The sequence below is a fragment of the Ranitomeya variabilis genome, chromosome 4 (genome assembly GCF_051348905.1).
Source record: "Ranitomeya variabilis isolate aRanVar5 chromosome 4, aRanVar5.hap1, whole genome shotgun sequence".
NCBI classification, from domain to species: Eukaryota; Metazoa; Chordata; class Amphibia; order Anura; family Dendrobatidae; genus Ranitomeya; species Ranitomeya variabilis.
The window spans coordinates 467,919,243-467,938,803 of record NC_135235.1 but is presented as its reverse complement, the minus strand read 5'-3'; the positions used below and the strand labels follow the sequence as shown (position 1 = coordinate 467,938,803).

The 19,561-nt window shown below is 48.1% G+C and overlaps 1 non-coding gene across 1 annotated transcript; it reads right to left on the bottom strand.

Annotated features, from left to right (window-relative positions):
- Window positions 1-11,921: 11,921 nt before the first annotated feature.
- On the bottom strand, window positions 11,922-11,994 carry TRNAN-GUU (transfer RNA asparagine (anticodon GUU)). The gene has a single exon. It is a non-coding gene; the product is annotated as a tRNA-Asn (tRNA).
- Window positions 11,995-19,561: the final 7,567 nt, after the last annotated feature.

The following is a 19,561-nucleotide window of genomic DNA, read 5'->3' as shown; positions in this document are numbered from 1 at the left end:
CGGGAGCGCAAACCTGTGCACCATCTGGCGGTGTCCACTGAGAAGACGCCAGAAAGCATGCAGTGTGATAGAATTCTGTCCAGAAGCGAGCGGCAGAACTTTAGACGGAAAAATGGGTTGTGTTTCTATTGTGGGGATTCTACTCATGTTATATCAGCGTGCTCTAAGCGTACTAAAAAGCTTGATAAATCCGTTTCCATTGGCACTTTACAGTCTAAATTTATTTTGTCTGTGACCCTGATTTGCTCTTTGTCATCTATTACTACTGACGCCTATATCGACTCTGGCGCCGCTTTGAGTCTTATGGATTGGTCCTTTGCCAATCGTTGTGGGTATGATTTAGAGCCTTTGGAAACTCTTATTCCTCTGAAGGGGATTGACTCCACCCCATTGGCTAATAATAAACCACAATACTGGACACAAGTGACTATGTGTATTAATCCGGATCACCAGGAGACTATTCGTTTTCTAGTGCTGTATAATCTACATGAGGATTTGGTGCTGGGATTGCCATGGCTGCAGTCTCACAACCCAGTCCTTGACTGGAGAGCTATGTCTGTGTTGAGCTGGGGATGTAAGGGGACTCATGGGGACGTACCTTTGGTGTCCATTTCATCATCTATTCCCTCTGAAATCCCTGAGTTCCTGTCTGATTATCGTGACGTCTTTGAAGAACCCAAGCTGGGTTCACTACCTCCGCACCGTGAGTGCGATTGTGCTATAGATTTAATTCCAGGTAGTAAATACCCAAAGGGTCGTTTATTTAATCTGTCTGTGCCTGAACATACTGCTATGCGAGAATATATAAAGGAGTCCTTGGAAAAGGGACATATTCGTCCATCGTCATCTCCCTTAGGAGCCGGTTTTTTCTTTGTGTCAAAAAAAGACGGCTCTTTGAGACCATGTATTGATTATCGGCTTTTGAATAAAATCACGGTTAAATATCAATACCCATTGCCGTTGCTGACTGATTTGTTTGCTCGCATAAAGGGGGCCAAGTGGTTCTCTAAGATTGATCTCCGTGGGGCGTATAATTTGGTGCGGATCAGGCAGGGGGATGAGTGGAAAACCGCATTTAATACGCCCGAGGGCCACTTTGAGTATTTGGTGATGCCTTTTGGTCTTTCTAATGCCCCTTCAGTCTTCCAGTCCTTTATGCATGATATTTTCCGCGATTTTTTGGATAAATTTATGATAGTGTATCTGGATGATATTCTGATTTTTTCGGATGACTGGGACTCTCATGTCCGGCAAGTTAAGAGGGTTTTTCAGGTTTTGCGGTCTAATTCTCTGTGTGTCAAGGGTTCTAAGTGCGTTTTTGGGGTTCAGAAAATTTCCTTTTTGGGATATATTTTTTCTCCCTCTTCCATTGAGATGGATCCTGTCAAGGTTCAAGCTATTTGTGATTGGACGCAGCCCTCTTCTCTTAAAAGTCTTCAGAAATTTTTGGGCTTTGCCAACTTTTATCGTCGATTTATTTCTGGTTTTTCGGATGTCGTTAAGCCATTGACCGATTTGACTAGACAGGGTGCTGATGTTGCTAATTGGTCCCCTGATGCTGTGGAGGCCTTTCAGGAGCTTAAGCGCCGTTTTTCTTCTGCCCCTGTGTTGCGTCAGCCTGATGTGACTCTTCCTTTTCAGGTTGAGGTCGACGCTTCTGAGATCGGAGCTGGGGCAGTGTTGTCGCAGAAAAGTTCTGACTGCGCCGTGATGAGGCCTTGTGCCTTCTTTTCCCGTAAATTTTCGCCCGCTGAGCGGAATTATGATGTTGGGAATCGGGAGCTTTTGGCCATGAAGTGGGCGTTTGAGGAGTGGCGCCATTGGCTCGAGGGGGCCAGACATCAGGTGGTGGTATTGACTGACCACAAAAATTTGATTTATCTTGAGACCGCCAGGCGCCTGAATCCTAGACAGGCGCGCTGGTCATTATTTTTTTCTCGGTTTAATTTTGTGGTATCGTACCTACCAGGTTCTAAGAATGTTAAGGCGGATGCCCTTTCTAGGAGTTTTGAGCCTGATTCACCTGGCAACTCTGACCCCACAGGTATTCTTAAGGAGGGAGTTATCTTGTCAGCTGTTTCTCCAGACCTGCGGCGGGCCTTGCAGGAGTTTCAGGCGGATAGACCGGATCGTTGTCCGCCTGATAGGCTGTTTGTTCCTGATGATTGGACCAGTAAAGTCATCTCTGAGGTGCATTCTTCTGCGTTGGCAGGTCATCCTGGAATTTTTGGTACCAGGGATTTGGTGGCAAGATCCTTCTGGTGGCCTTCCCTGTCACGAGATGTGCGAGGCTTTGTGCAGTCTTGTGACGTTTGTGCTCGGGCCAAGCCTTGTTGTTCTCGGGCTAGTGGATTATTGTTGCCCTTGCCTATTCCTAAGAGGCCTTGGACACACATCTCGATGGATTTTATTTCAGATCTGCCTGTTTCTCAGAAGATGTCTGTCATCTGGGTGGTGTGTGACCGTTTTTCTAAGATGGTTCATTTGGTTCCCCTGCCCAAATTGCCTTCTTCTTCCGAGTTGGTGCCCCTGTTTTTTCAAAATGTTGTTCGTTTGCATGGTATTCCTGAGAATATCGTTTCTGACAGAGGAACCCAATTTGTGTCTAGATTTTGGCGGGCATTTTGTGCTAGGATGGGCATAGATTTGTCTTTTTCGTCTGCTTTTCACCCTCAGACTAATGGCCAGACCGAGCGGACTAATCAGACCCTGGAGACATATCTGAGGTGTTTTGTGTCTGCTGACCAGGATGATTGGGTTGCTTTTTTGCCATTGGCGGAGTTCGCCCTCAATAATCGGGCCAGCTCTGCCACCTTGGTTTCCCCGTTTTTCTGTAATTCGGGGTTCCATCCTCGATTTTCCTCCGGTCAGATGGAATCCTCGGATTGTTCTGGAGTGGATGCGGTGGTGGAGAGATTGCATCATATCTGGGGGCAGGTGATGGACAATTTAAAGTTGTCCCAGGAGAAGACTCAGCTTTTTGCCAACCGTCACCGTCGTGTTGGTCCTCGGCTTTGTGTTGGAGATTTGGTGTGGTTGTCTTCTCGTTTTGTCCCTATGAGGGTCTCATCTCCTAAGTTTAAGCCTCGGTTCATCGGTCCGTATAAAATATTGGAGATTCTTAACCCTGTTTCCTTCCGTTTGGACCTCCCTGCATCCTTTTCTATTCATAACGTTTTTCATCGGTCGTTATTGCGCAGGTATGAGGCACCGGTTGTGCCTTCCGTTGAGCCTCCTGCTCCGGTGTTGGTTGAGGGTGAGTTGGAGTACGTTGTGGAAAAAATCCTAGACTCCCGTGTTTCCAGACGGAGACTCCAGTATCTGGTCAAGTGGAAGGGATACGGCCAGGAGGATAATTCTTGGGTCACTGCATCTGATGTTCATGCCTCTGATCTGGTTCGTGCCTTTCATAGGGCCCATCCTGATCGCCCTGGTGGTTCTGGTGAGGGTTCGGTGCCCCCTCCTTGAGGGGGGGGTACTGTTGTGAATTTGGATTCTGGGCTCCCCCGGTGGCTACTGGTGGAATTGAACTTGTGACATCATCTTCCCTGTTCACCTGTTCTGATTAGATCTGGGTGTCGCTATATAACCTGGCTTCTCTGTTAGATGCTTGCCGGTCAACAATGTTATCAGAAGCCTCTCTGTGCTTGTTCCTGCTCCCAGACATCTACTAGATAAGTTGGACATTCGTCCATGTTTTGTTTTTGTATTTTGGTTCCAGTTCACAGCTGCAGTTTCGTTACTGTGTCTGGAAAGCTCTTGTTGATCAGGAATTGCCACTCTGGTATTATGAGTTAATGCCAGAGTCCTAAAGTAATTTCTGGATGTGTTTTGTTAGGGTTTTCTACTGACCATGAAAGTATGCTTTCTGTCTTCTGCTATCTAGAAAGCGGACCTCAAATTTGCTAAAACTATTTTCCTGCTGCGTTTGTTGTTTCATCTCATATTACCGCCAATATATGTGGGGGGCTTCTGTCTCCTTTTGGGCATTTCTCTAGAGGTGAGTCAGGTCTTATATTTCCCTCTGCTAGCATTATTTAGTTCTCCGGCCGGCGCTGGGCATATAGGGATAAAAAGTAGGACATGCTACCTGGCTACTTCTAGATGATGCGGTAGGTTTAGTTCATGGTCAGTACAGTTACATCTTCCAAGAGCTTGTTCCTATAGAGGCTTATGCTAGTTCTCTGGCCATGGAGATCATGACAGTTCCCTGACTGACTTGAGGGTAAGGGGTGAGCCAGAGAGCTGCAAGTTCCAAACCAAAACTGGGAAGTGGGATATAAATAAATCCCCTTCAGAAAAGAATCGGGAAAGCCAAACAACCCCGGTTCATGACTGTCACGATATGGTATGAAATATCATATAAGTTTAGTTCTGTTGCTAGCAAGCTGTGGGTTAAAAAAACCCCCCTTCCCTTTCACTCAGCCAAGAGCTGCCTTGCCAATGTATGTGAGAGGGGAGTTTTATTGAAGAAAGGCATTTACGACCGGCATTTCCTGCCGCGTAAGCTCTTGTCCAGCTTTAACTGTTAGAGAAGATTCTAGAATCCTGAAAGTCCTTTGTTCTGTTTTTGGAAGATATTAGGCAAATCGTTTAAGTTAAGACCACGAAAACATATATTTGTAATCACACTCGGAGGATCTACCCATCCCTCGAAACACAGGTTTCTAGCTCCATCTGGTACAGAGGTAGGGATTTCTCTGTCAGTGTGCGTGACAGGTGGGACATGTTTGGTCTCACTGGAATGCCGGCGATGATACGAGATGAATGAGGGGTATAGTGCGATTATGATAGGTTCAGCAGCGGAATTACAAGTCTTAGAAAGATTTAGCTTATACTTAGTCAGAATGTAGAGAGAGGAGGGTCTGGGATAGCCAGCCTTTTTGGTGATGTCACCGACCTGAGCTATAACTGTTTTGGCCGGACTCCAGCAGTGACTCTGTTGCTGGAAGAACATGTGGGTCTGACCTGAAGAGCTGTACCTCATGCATTGGGATTTTTGGGAGCCCCTCCCCCTAGCATGGTGTTTGCCTGAACTGATATGAACTAAGAACATGTGAGTTATCTTTCTTCCTTTAATCCTTTTATTTTCATAATTACCTTGTACATATTTGCAATTGTCTCATTTGTAACATCTTTGTAAAATATTTTATAAACACTGCCTAAAAATCATTTATGGGGTATAATATTTAATACTAGTTCGTTCTTCCTGCCCTAAACCGTACCCTGTCTCTGAAGGGAATTACGCTACTGTTTTGGGGTTAGCTCCAGACCCGTTCAATTGGAGCTGGTGGCAGCGACCGTGTGCCGGCTTTTGGGGGTCACTGTAGCGACTGCGGCTTGATAATTATTGTTCCTGCCTGAGTGGGAGTAGTTATCGCGTCGCTGCAGTGCACCCAATAGCCAGTACATAGCAGGCAGCGTTTCTGGCGACTAATCACCCTAGGTGCAGTACCTAATCTGACCTGACAGTAAGGGGGGCGCCAGAGAACTGCAAGGTTCAAGTGGAACTGTAAGCGGGATATACACAAATCCCTGCAGTTCATGGTATACTGAAGAGCAGTGGGATACCTAAAATAAGCCCCTGCTGTAAACAAGAGGTCAATAGCCTCGTGTGTGTGTTTTCATCACATTGTGGCAGTGGAGGGATAACTAAGATAACCCCCCTGCACATGTGAGAGCCGTCTGTTGGTCTAAAGTCACCCCAATCCGTGACATATTGTGGGCAGCGGCTAAGGGATCTTGACAGTCACGGTGTGAATCGTGACAATGACATATTGGTGTCAGAGCTGGGGATAGTAAAAATATCTTCCCTGTGATTCGTGACACAGCCATTTTTTGAATATCCCATATATAAGTTCATTGGAGCATTGTTCATCATATCATAATAGAAATATGTGGGAACATTTCCTATGGGATTTTGCCATCCTATGAATATGTGAAATGGACTGTTATTATATGGACCCCATTCACCATCCACGCAGCATCACCTGAAGATATTTGCATCAGCACTTATAGTGGATACTATTGGCATTTTGCCTTTTATAATGTCATTTTTTTATTAATTTCATTTATATGACCTGTGTATTATATCCGTTGTGCTCTTTTTATTTCTATTTGCACATTGCATTGTATTTTTATTTAATAATCTGTTGTTTTTTTTTCATTTTTTTCACTTGTCTGTCACTTTATTGCACATTATCACTTTAACCTGTGTATTTTGTGAACTTTGTGGATCCTTAGGATTGTACTTTTTATCTCATTCATCAGCTCAGGCTACTTTACCTGCACGAGATATTTTCCATCATCCCTGTCCTCTTCCAGAATGGAGTTTGGGTCGGTGTGCTGTGTGATTGTCGACGTTGCTGACGGCGCTCAGCTGTGACTCTCGTGGGCTCCTGACATAGCTGGTTGCCCCCTGCTCGCCGTATCACTGCCAGTGCCGGAAGCAATGTCGGCACAGATGCTGACCCTCACTGTGCTTGTGATGGCTCCCAACCCGCTCCATATATTGTTACTGGACGATGGCCTCTGCACACCGGGATTTAATTAGCCTCATTAAGTGCTCCTATGTCAAGACACTATTGCACACAGAGGGTCACAGCCCCCCGAGGAAGCCCACGCAAAACGCGCGTTGGGGCTGCTAGCTGTCTGCTTGTCCATATTGTTATTATTATACATTTTTAACGCCATTTATTCCATGGCGCTTTACACATGGAAGGGACAAATATAGACAAGTTCAATAAACATGAGCAAAACAAGGCACACACAAGCACAGAGGGAGAGAGGACCCTGCCCGCGAGGACTCACAGTCAACAGGGGATGGGTGAGAATACACTAGGAGAGGGTAGAGCTGGTCGTGCGGCTGTTCAGCAGGCTAAGGATCAGTGCAGGTTGTAGGCTCGTCGGAAAAGGTGAGTCTTCAGGTTCTGAATATATGGGTTACTATGGGTAAGATGCCTTTTTTTCTTCCTTTCACTTGGATTGCCCTGGTCAGTTTTACAAGGCCTTGATGTGATACCCCTGTGTGCCATATTTATTATTGGAGCTTTTTCCTGTTATTGCTTGTTTTACCATATTTCATGGCATAATAACTTATCTAATTTGTGGGGATTTTTTTATCATTTTTTGGCCACTGCTACAGGACCTGTTGGCATCTGATTATACAGTATATGTTTGAGTCTTGTTTTTGGGACTCTTACTAGTGCATCATGTATCCTATACCTGATACTTTTCTTGTGGATTTGTGAACAATTATTGACCCTGTGCACCATTGCCTCTACTTTTCTGTTTACCTAAGAAGTCTACTGTTACCTTTTATGATCTTTAATAAAATTGCAATTTTTCTATTTTTTGGATGTTTTACTCCATGTATCTTGTAGGATATACCATGTTTATTTATATCCGTCTTTTTGATCACGTGTTACTGCACTTTTTGTTCGGCTATATGATGATAAAGCATTGTTTTTTGCCTCGTATTTTATTATTTTTCTATAATGTTCGCTAAAGGGGTTAACTAGTGGGACAGTTTTATAGGTCGGGTCATTGCGGACGTGGCGATACCAAATACGTGAACTTTTATTGTTTATATATTTTTTCCATTCAAATATTTATTTAAAGATATAATATATATAGGATTTGATAATTATTATTTTTTTATATATATTTTAACTACTATTTAACATTTGTTTAAACTTTTTTATAACTTTTTTACTTTGTCCCACTATGGGTCTATCATTTTTTGCAGGCTGATCGCTCCTATATATATAAATATATATCAGCTCTGCACTGACAGAGAGACTTGCTGATCATGCACTGGACATGATCAGCAAGTTTCCTAGGCTCTGGTGACCCGAATGTCGTCATGACGACATCGGGTCACCACGCTGCAGGGTCTCCAATCCAAAGGCAGAAGGGCTGTCAGCCCTCCGCCAGCTTCCGGAATGCTGCGATAGTGTTTGATCGCAGCATTTTGGGGGTTAAAGTGCTGAGAGCTGTCAGAATCAGCTGACACCCAGAGGGCGATCTTCCATGCACCCCCGGTGTGTGCGAGCGATTGCGATGATGTAATGATCCGTCCCTGGTCAAATAGGCCCAGGGCACATGGAAGGATCAATATGTCCATTGTCAGAAAGGGGTTAAAGTCCTGTAGAGCACGCAAGGTTCCCCTGCTCACACCAGCACAGGTAAAGGCCTGATTGAAAGTCGTGAATGACCATTTGGATGATCCAGAGGAGGCATGGGAGAAGGGCATGTGGTCAGATGAGACCAAAATAGAACTTTTTGGTATCAACTCCCCTTGTCGTGTTAGAAGGAAGAAGGATGAGTACAATCCCAAGAACACTGTCCCAACTGTGAAGATGGTGGGGAGAACATCATACTTTGGGAGTGCTTTTCTGCAAAGGGGACAGGCCGACTGCACCGACTGCACCATATTGAAAGGAGGATGGATGGGGTAATGTATCTCGAGATTTTGGCCAACACCCTTCTTCCTTGAGCAAGAAGATGGGTTGTGGCTGGGTCTTCCAGCATAACAATGACCTGAAATACACAGCCAGGGCAACTAAGGAGTGGCTCTGTAAGAAGCATTTCAAGATCCTAGAGTGGTCTAGCCAGTCTCCAGACCTGAACCCAATAGAAGGGTACAGGTCTGGAGAGTGTTGAAACTCACTGTTTCCCGGCGACAGCCCCGAAACCTGAAAGATCTATAGAAGACCTGTATGGATGAGTGGGTCAAAATCCCTGCTGCAGTGTGTGCAAACTTGGTCAAGAACTACAGGAAGGTCTGAACCCTATAATTTTAATCAAATATTTCTGTGCCAAACATTAAGTTCCGTTTTTCTATTGTATCAAATACTTATTTAATGCAATAAAGTGCAAATTCATGATGTAAAAATTATACAATTTGATTTTCTGGATTTTTTTTAAGATTCCGTCTCTCACAGTTGAAGTGTACCTACAATTAAATTTACAGACCTCTCTATTCTTTGTAGGTGGGAAAATTATTTTCCCCACTGTAGGAGGCTTTGTGTGTATATAAAGAGATAATAATAATTTTATTTTAAATCACGCTAACATATTCCGCAGCGCTTTACAATAAAGTGAGGACATATACAGATATTAAATTCAATACAAGGTAAGACAGTGTAATCAGTTACATTAGGAGTGAGGATCTGGCCTGCTAGCTTACAATCTACAAGGAAATAATGGGGACACAATAAGTGAAAAATGCAGGTTATTTCAGATCTTTCAATAATAATAATATATATCGATTTTCATACAAATCTGCATGATCCGGTCATCAGCCAGTGTGTTTAAGAGCAGTTATCATGTGCATTGAGGTTGTGGAGGTAGATGAATAGGACGGAGCAGATTCTGAATAATATTTAAAAGGAGGGGAACAGAGAAGAGTTAAGTTAGTGAGTTGAGGTGATATTCTTGTTTAAAGAGATGTGTTTTTAAAGCACACTTAAAAACGTGAGGGATAGGTAAGTCGGATTGTGTGGCGTAGTGCATTCCAGAGAACTGGCGCAACACGGGAGAAGTCTTGGAGACGGAGGTGTGAAGTTCAAATTATGGAGGATGTGAGTCTTAGGTCAGTTTCAGAAAAGAGAGAACGTGTAGGGCGATAGACAGATGAGAGAGGAGATATCGGGTGGTGGAGAACTGTGGAGGACTTTGTGGGTGAGAGATATGAGTTTATATTGTATTCTGTAGCGAATAGGTAACCAGTGTAATGTCTGGCACAAGGTGTAGGAATCTGTGATGCGGCTGGACAGAAATACTACCTGTCAGGAATATGATGTATTTGATTGTCTATTATCACGCACACTGAGCTCTGCTACATCCATTAGAGCTGAGTACAGGCACATTCTGTGGGCTTTCCGACCCCCCTTCCTCCCAGCTCTTTCTCCCTGCTGACAATACAGCTGTAACGTGATACTCCAGTGTGTGACTCTGCTTCCCCTCCCTCAAGAATGCGGGGGTTCGCAGAAAACTAGTTCTTTTGTTTGCAGCCATGCGTTGGCTGATTTGTGTGAAAGTTATTCATGATGAATAATTCAAACCCAGGTGGTGACAGAGATATGAAACTTACGTATTTGGGATGTACAACAATAGGGCTAGGGGGTTTAAGTGAGTGGGATCTCATTTTTCACTAGACTTTGTCCAGGGAACTAACTGAGAGACACTCTGTGTTGCATTGGGGCATATGATCCCCTCCCCCCAGCCTCATGGTCAGCCATGATAAGAAAGACCCAAAAGTGTTTCTCTTCCTTTAATCCATTTTTATTTTGTAATTGTCTATATATACATAATTGTCTCATTTTATAATATCTTTCTATACTTTTGTAATCACTGCCTACCATTTGGAGTAAAATACATAAAATAACTAGCTTCGTTTCTCCTTGCTCTATAAAGTACTTACACGTCCGTTAAAGTAAATTACGCTCTTAATTGGGTTGGCTCCTGACCCATTATTAATTCAGCAATAGGAGGTGGTTGTAACGGAAGTGTCCTGAGCCTTTCGGAAAACTGGTAGTGACAGACGGCATTGATAATTATTGTTCCTGCCTGAGTGGGAGTAGTTATATGCAGACACTTTCAAAAACTACAGGGCTCCTGCTGTTTGTCTTTCGATTCCCATCCTATTGGGCCTTCCTTTCATCATCCAGGGCTGTGCAGTTTCTCATGTTTTGCAGCAGAAGGGGGCATTTCACAAGGGGCCAACTGGGTTGGGTTGATGGGAGTTAGCACAATCAGTAAAATGAGGCAATAAGAAACTGCCCAACATGGGGCTCGAACCTACGACGCTGACATTAAGAGTCTCACGTTCTACCGACTGAGCTAGCAGGGTTTCTGACGACCACTGGCTGTGTGGAATGGTGGACACCATTGAGATAAAAGACATAACCAAGCATTGGTGGTTCAATGATCGAATTTTAGCCTGCTACGTGGAAGGCCCAGGTTCGATTCCCAACCAATGCAAGCTAGCTCTATTCCTTGTTTGTTGACATTCGCAATACACCTTTTCTTTCGCTCCCCATCCTTTTGGGCCTTCCCATCATCATCCAGGTCTATGTTGATTTTCAAGTTTTGCAGCAGAAGGAGGCCAGGGTTCGATTCCAGGCCAATGCGGGCTAGCTCTTTTCCTTGTTTGTTGACAACCAGCCTTTGTTTGTTGACAACCGGCCTTTGTTTCTGATGACAACCGGCCTTTGCTTCTGATGACAACCGGCCTTTGCAAACACTTTCAAAAACCACAGGGCTCATGCTGCTTTTCTTTCGCTCCCCATCCTATTAGGCCTTCCCTTCATCATCCAGGACTAGGCAGTTTCTCATGTTTTGGAGCAGAAGGTGACATTTCACAAGGGGCCATCTGCGTTGACGGGAGTTAGCAGAAGCAGTAAAAGGAGGCAATAAGAAACCACCCAACGTGGGGCTTGAACCCATGACCCTTAGATTAAGAGTCTCATGTTCTACCAACTGAGGTAGAAATGCTTCTGCTGACCACTGGCCGTGCGGAACTGCAAGCGGCGCGGTCGGCCGAAGGTGGCCGTCAGACTCTGGGACTGGCGGACACCACAGAGAGAAAAAACACGTTCAAGCATTGGTGGTTTGGTGGTAGAATTCTCACCTGCCACGCAGAAGGCCTGGGTTTGATTCCCGGCCAATGCGAGCGATCTTTTTTCCTTGTTTGTTGACCTTCGCAGTGCACCTCGTTTCATCATTGACTTTGCAGACACTTTCAAAAACCACAGGGCTCATGCTGCTTTTCTTTCGCTCCCCATCCTTTTGGGCCTTCCCTTCATCATCCAGGACTAGGCAGTTTCTCATGTTTTGCAGCAGAAGGGGGCATTTCACAAGGGGCCATCTGGGTTGACGGGAGTTAGCACAAGCAATAAAAGGAGGCAATAAGAAACCGCCCAACGTGGGGCTCAAACCCACGACCCTGAGATTAACAGTCTCATGCTCTACCGACTGAGCTAGCCGGGCTTCTCACGACCACTGGCCGTGCGGAGCTGCACGTGGTCCGGTCGGCCGAAGGTGGCTGTCAGACCCTGGGACTGGCGGACACCACATAGAGAAAAGACACATCTGAGCATTGGTGGTTCAGTGGTAGAATTCTCGCCTGCCATGTGGGAGGCCCAGGTTCAATTCCTGGCCAATGCAAGCTAGCTCCCTTCCTTGTTTGTTGACCTTCGCAGTGCATGTCATTTCATCATTGACTTTGCAGACACTTTCAAAAACCACGGGGCTCATGCTGCTTTTCTTTCGCTCCCAATCCTTTTGGGCCTTCCCTTCATCATCCAGGACTAGGCAGTTTCTCATGTTTTGCAGCAGAAGGGGGCATTTCACAAGGGGCCATCTGGGTTGACGGGAGTTAGCACAAGCAGTAAAAGGAGGCAATAAGAACCCGCCCAACGTGGGGCTCGAACCCACGACCCTGAGATTAAGAGTCTCATGCTCTACCGACTGAGCTAGCCAGGCTTCTCACGACCGCCGGCTGTGAGGAGCTGCACGTGGTCCGGTCGGCCGAAGGTGGCTGTCAGACCCTGGGACTGGCGGACACCACAGTGAGAAAAGACACATCCGAGCATTGGTGGTTCAGTGGTAGAATTCTCGCCTGCCACGCGGGAGGCCCGGGTTCGATTCCCAGCTGTCACGATTCACACCGTGACTGTCAAGATCCCTTAGCCGCTGCCCACAATATGTCATGGATTGGGGTGACTTTAGACCAACAGACGGCTATCACATGTGCAGGGGGCTTATCCTAGTTATCCCTCCACTGCCACAATGTGATGGAAAAAAAAACACACGAGGCTATTGACCTCTTGTTTACAGCAGGGGCTTATTTTAGGTATCCCACTGCTCTTCAGTATACCATGAACTGCAGGGATTTGTGTATATCCCGCTTACAGTTCCACTTAAACCTTGCAGCTCTCTGGCGCCCCCCTTACTGTCAGGTCAGATTAGGTACTGCACCTAGGGTGATTATTCGCCAGAAACGCTGCCTGCTATGTACTGGCTATTGGGTGCACTGCAGCGACGCGATAACTACTCCCACTCAGGCAGGAACAATAATTATCAAGCCGCAGTCGCTACAGTGACCCCCAAAAGCCTGCACACGGTCGCTGCCACCAGCTCCAATTGAACGGGTCTGGAGCTAACCCCAAAACAGTAGCGTAATTCCCTTCAGAGACAGGGTATGGTTTAGGGCAGGAAGAACGAACTAGTATTAAATATTATACCCCATAAATGATTTTTAGGCAGTGTTTATAAAATATTTTACAAAGATGTTACAAATGAGACAATTTCAAATATGTACAAGGTAATTATGAAAATAAAAGGATTAAAGGAAGAAAAGATAACTCACATGTTCTTAGTTCATATCAGTTCAGGCAAACACCATGCTAGGGGGAGGGGCTCCCAAAAATCCCAATGCATGAGGTACAGCTCTTCAGGTCAGACCCACATGTTCTTCCAGCAACAGACTCCCTGCTGGAGTCCGGCCAAAACAGTTATAGCTTAGGTCGGTGACATCACCAAAAAGGCTGGCTATCCCAGACCCTCCTCTCTCTACATTCTGACTAAGTAGAAGCTAAATCTTTCTAAGACTTGTAATTCCGCTGCTGAACCTATCATAATCGCACCATACCCCTCATTCATCTCGTATCATCGCCGGCATTCCAGTGAGACCAAACATGTCCCACCTGTCACGCACACTGACAGAGAAATCCCTACCTCTGTACCAGATGGAGCTAGAAACCTGTGTTTCGAGGGATGGGTAGATCCTCCCAGTGTGATTATGACGATATATTTTTGTGTTCGTATTTTAAATCGTTTGCCTAATATCTTACAAAAACAGAACAAATGACTTTCATGATTCTAGAATCTTCTCTAACAGTTAAAGCTGAGCACTTTCTACTACAGGAAATGCCGGTCGTAAATGCCTTTCGTCAATAAAACTCTCTTCCCCCATGCACAGTGGAAAGGCAAGCTCAACTCTGAAGTAAAAGAGAAGGGGGGGTTTCTTAGCCCACATCCTGGGCTGACAAGAGAAACTAAACCTATATTATATTTCATACCATATCGTGACACCTCCCCCTTTTAGCGTGCGCTACGGCGGCAGAACCTCTCGGTATGCCTCCATGCGCACCTCCGTGGGTTCACCCTGGCGGGAGAGTCCATCTGCATTACCATGCTCTTTGCCCACTTTGTGTTTAATGGTGAAGTCAAATTGCTGAAGGGCAAGGCTCCAGCGTAGCAACCTGCCATTGGTTCCACACATGGTGCTTAGCCAGCGCAGAGGGTCGTGGTCGGTCACCACAGTGAAGGTGCGACCGTACAAGTAGGGCTGCAAGCGCTGCAGGGCCCAGACTATGGCCAGGCACTCCATCTCAATGGTGGAGTAGGCCACTTCCCTCGGCAAAAGTTTCCAGCTCAGGTACAACACGGGGTGCTCTTGGTCCTCCGAGTCAACCTGGCTGAGCACAGCACCGAGGCCAAACTCGCTGGCGTCGGTCTGTACCAAGAACGGTCGACTGCTGTCGACTGCTTTCAACACAGGGGCGTTGCACAGTGCTGTTTTCAACGCCTGGAAGGCCCCCTCACAGCCATCTGTCCAGTTGACGATGTGGGGTAGCTTCTTCCTGGTGAGGTCCGTCAAAGGTTTTGCCAGGCCACTATAGTGCTGTACGAAGCGCCTATAGTACGCTGCAGTGCCCAGGAAGGACATCACCTGTTTCTTGGTCCTGGGAGTGGGCCAGTTCACGATCACGCCCACTTTGTCAGGCTCTGGCTTTAGGGTGTTTCCGCCTACCCGGTGCCCCAGGTAGTGGACCTCCCTCATGCCCATCTGGCACTTTCCCGGCTTGATAGTCAGTCCTGCTTGGTGAATTCGCCCGAGCACCTCCTCGAGATGCTGCAGGTGTTCATCCCAGGAAGGACTGAAGATGGCAATGTCATCTAAGTACGCCACAGCGTACTTCTCCAGTCCCTGAAGCAGGAGATTGACCATCCGCTGGAAAGTGGCAGGGGGCATTCTTCATGCCGAAGAGCATGACCGTGGACTCGTACAGTCCAAAGGGTGTGATAAAGGCGGACTTCTCCTGCGCCTCGGGGCTCAGGGGAATCTGCCAGTATCCGCGACTCAGATCCATTATTGTCAGGTATTTTGCGCCAGCTAACTTCTCAAGCAGCTCCTCGATGCGCGGCATTGGGTGCACGTCAGAGGCTGTAATGGCGTTGAGCCCCCTGTAGTCCACGCAGAACCGGGTGGTCCGGTCCTTCTTTGGCACGAGAACTACAGGTGAGGCCCACGCGCTCTTTGACCGTCGAATCACTCCCAGCTGTAACATCTCATCGATCTCCTGGCGCATAATCTGCTGCACCTGGTCAGAGATTCGATAGGGTGTTCGCCGTAGTGGGGCGTGATTCCCGGTGTCCACCTCGTGGACGGCTAACTCAGTCCTTCCAGGCCGGTTGGAGAACACGACCCGGAAGGGTTCCAGTGTGGTTTGCAACTGCAACCGCTGTGGTTCATCTAGCGAGGCGCTTACCTCCACGTCCTCAATGGACCCACGGGCCTTGGCTTGGGCCAGCATGTCCAGGAGGGTGTCTTCCTCCCCTTCTTCGGGTGCGCTGCAGACCGGTAGGACAAAAGGTTCACGTTCGTGATGAGCCTTCATCATGTTGACGTGAAAGGCCTTTCGCCTACCCCGAGTGTGGTCAAGCATGACCACGTAGGTGACCGGGTTGAGCTGTTGGTGGACGACGTACGGGCCCTCCCAGGCTGCCTGAAGCTTATCCGTTGGTACAGGAACCAGCACCCACACCTTTTGACCCACGTGGTAGGTCCGCTCTCGGGCGTTCTGGTCGTACCAGTGCTTCTGATCAGCCTGAGCCTGCGTCATGTTGTCATGCACCAACTGCGTAAAGGTCTGCATCTTGTCACGGAAGCGCATGACATACTCCACTATGGACACTTCAGAAGGGTTCGGCTCCCCTTCCCAGGATTCTCTTACCAACCCAAGGGGTCCCCGGACTCGCCTGCCGTACAGGAGCTCGAAGGGGGAGAACCCCGTCGAGGCCTGCGGAACCTCTCGGTAAGCAAATAGCAGGTGTGGGAGGTACCGCTCCCAGTCGCGCCCTTGTGTCTCAACCAGCATGCGTAGCATCTGTTTGAGGGTACCATTGAAGCGTTCACACAAGCCATTGGTCTGTGGGTGATACGCACTCGATACCAGGTGCTTCACCTGCATTTTCTTACAGAGAGCCTCCATTAGGTGAGACATAAATTGGGTCCCTCGATCAGTAAGCATTTCCCTGGGAAATCCTACCCGTGAAAAGATGGCCAACAGGGCATCCGCCACCTTATCTGCCCTAGTTGATGACAGAGCTACTGCCTCTGGGTACCGGGTAGCGTAGTCTACCACAGTAAGAATATATTGCTTTCCAGAGCTGCTGGGGACGGCCAGCGGGCCCACAATGTCCACTGCAATCCTCTGGAAAGGCTCCTCTATCTCTGGCAAAGGGATCAGGGGAGCCTTAAGAGCAGGCCCCGCCTTCCCCACTCTTTGACAGGTGACACAGGAGCGGCAGTAGTTTGACACATCTGTCCCCATCTTAGGCCAATAGAAGTGTTGAGACAGCCGGGCCTTAGTTTTGCTGATCCCCAAGTGTCCAGCTAGCGGGATCTCATGGGCAATCCGCAACAACTCACCCCGGAATTGCTGTGGGACGACCAGCTGTCTTTCCCTCAACCACTCCTTTTGTGATTCTCCGGGTACTGTCTCCCGGTACAACCTTCCTCCTTCCGAGAACACCTTCTCCTTATCAGTCTCGGAGAATGACGTCCCGGCGAGTTGTCTCAAACTCTCTAGGCTCGCATCTGTGTGCAGAGCGGCCTGAAACTCCTGGCTAGGGGAAGCCAGAAGCGATGTCAGGGTCCCTTCCCCACGGGAGCCCTCTGGGACCTGCTCTGGGTCCACCTCTGGTTCAGTCACACTGATGACTGAGGAGGGTCCGGAAGGCAGACAGGTATCTGCGTTCCGGGCACTCTGACTGCGGGTGACAGCAGCTACGTAGGCTGTCTCCCCGGGGATTTCTACAGACCCAACAGCCGATGCTGCTATGGGCTCTACCTCCCCATCCACCCCCATTACCTCAGGAGCATTGCTACTTATGGGCCAGTTACCTTCCTCGGTGGCACTGGTCAATTGCATGGCATCACCTTGCTCACGGTTCCCATGTATCTCCCCATTTCTTGTAGCACCGACACTTGCCCCTGCTAGGGGTTCCTCAGCCGTCTCACTCCGCAGAGGGACTTGGCTGAGCACTCCTGTACCTATGGACACATCAACTTTCACAGAAACATCATTATCAGATACAGTTGGCACAGGTACAACATTTCCCCCATCAATCCTAGGGAAAAAATGGTTATCAGATGCAACATTACAAGATAAAGCATGGTCAGGTAACACATGCGATTTCCCATCATCATCATCATCAGGGTTAACTTTACCCTCATTACTAGATTGGGGAGGAGGGTCATCCACGAAGTATGCAACCAACCTCCCCAAATCAGTTCCCAACAAAACATCAGTGGGCAAATTATCAGACAGCCCCACTTCCTTCACCCCGCTCCCGGCACCCCAATCAATAAAAACCCGGGCCATCGGTAAGGGACAGCTGATGCCCCCAATCCCAGTGACAGTTAGGGTTTTCCCCGGAATGATTTCTTCAGGGGCCGCCAGTTCGGGTCGGATGAGGGTTCGTTCAGCCCCGGTGTCCTTGAGGCCTGTAGCAACACGACCTCCCACAATGACATGCTGTACGTTATCACACCCCCTCCCAGCCACACCACCCACCAAAAGAACTGCTGCATTAGGCCCTGGGGCCTGGGATGAGGGGTTCTTCTGCTTGGCTGGACATCGGTGACTGAGGTGTCCAGTCTGCCTGCAGTGGTAACACTGGCGAAGTTCGGTGGTAGGTCTGGTGCTGTTGGCCACGGGGACAGGACCTCTGGGGTGTTGGCTGGCAGGGGTACTGGCGTTGGATGCAGGCTTACCCCCTCTCCAGCTGGAGGTGACTGGCTTCCTCACTTCCGATCTTAGGTTGGCCTCATAGGCATCGGCAATCTGCGCTGCTTTCGTCACGTCTTTGGGTTCTCTGTCCATCACGAACTGTCGCACCTCAGTTGGGCAAAGATGGAAGAACTGGTCTTTCATCATCAGGTCTCGCAGCTGTGCAAAGGTGGTCACTGACAGTCCTTGGGTCCACTGGTCAAAGTGGGTCCCCAGTCCATGCACCACATCACTGTAACTGTCGTGTGGGCCACGTTGGAGGGTACGAAACTTTTTACGGTACACCTCGGGTGTAAGCTGGTACTTGGCTATGAGGGCCTGCTTGATAGCCTCATAGTCACCATCTTGTTCTTAAGGGAGGGCAGCAAACGCCTCCAGAGCTTTTCCTCTCAGCCCTCGTGTCAGGTATCGTGCCCATTCTTGTGTAGGCAGCTGGTACTGTCTGCAGGCTTTCTCAAAGGCCCGCAGAAAAGTGTCCAAGTCCCCATCCTTTTCCATAACAGGAAAGTGGTCGGGCCGGGGCTTTGGTGTCTGAGCGCTGCTGGGCTCACGGCTCTGGGCAGTGGAAGGCGTCCCCCCCTGCCGGAGCATCTCCAGTGCATGTTCTCGCTGGGCTTGGCGCTCGGCTCGCTGGGCCTGGGCCTCTCGCTCGGCTCTCTCTGCCTCTCGCTGGGCCTCTCGCTCGGCTCGGGCCTCAGCCTCCTGCCGGTATTGCTGAATCAGCTGCCGACGTCCCTCATGGTCGTCAGTGGGGAATTCTTTCAAGGCCGCCTGCAGGTGGGGGTCCAATTCGCCCGGATTGCTAACGGGGCGAGCATTCAGTGGTTGGACCTCTGCTGCAGCACCATGTTCGCTGGTGCTGGCATCTGCGGCCTCTGGGCTCTGTGAGTGGTCTAGAGCGGCTTCCCATTGCACCAGTTCAGCGACCATTTGAGTCTTGGTCTTGTTCTGGGGGTTCAGGCCATGGTACATGCATATCCCAGCAAGAGTGTCTTTCTTCTGCTGGGTGCACCAGGCTTCTCCTTTTGCAGCCATGGTTGCCAAATAAAAGATAGAATAGAAAAACGAAGAGAAAGGGAGGGGATAATTGCCAGTACACAATTGTCTCACAACTAATAAACACTGAGTTCGTTCTCCAAACTTATTTGCGCAGAGTTCTCGCAAGAACTTTCTGCAAGTTTTTAGTGAGAGGAATGATTGCTCAAACCAAATCACTAATGCTCTAATATCCCACCGCCTTGCCACCAATTGTCACGATTCACACCGTGACTGTCAAGATCCCTTAGCCGCTGCCCACAATATGTCACGGATTGGGGTGACTTTAGACCAACAGACGGCTATCACATGTGCAGGGGGCTTATCCTAGTTATCCCTCCACTGCCACAATGTGATGGAAAAAAAAACACACGAGGCTATTGACCTCTTGTTTACAGCAGGGGCTTATTTTAGGTATCCCACTGCTCTTCAGTATACCA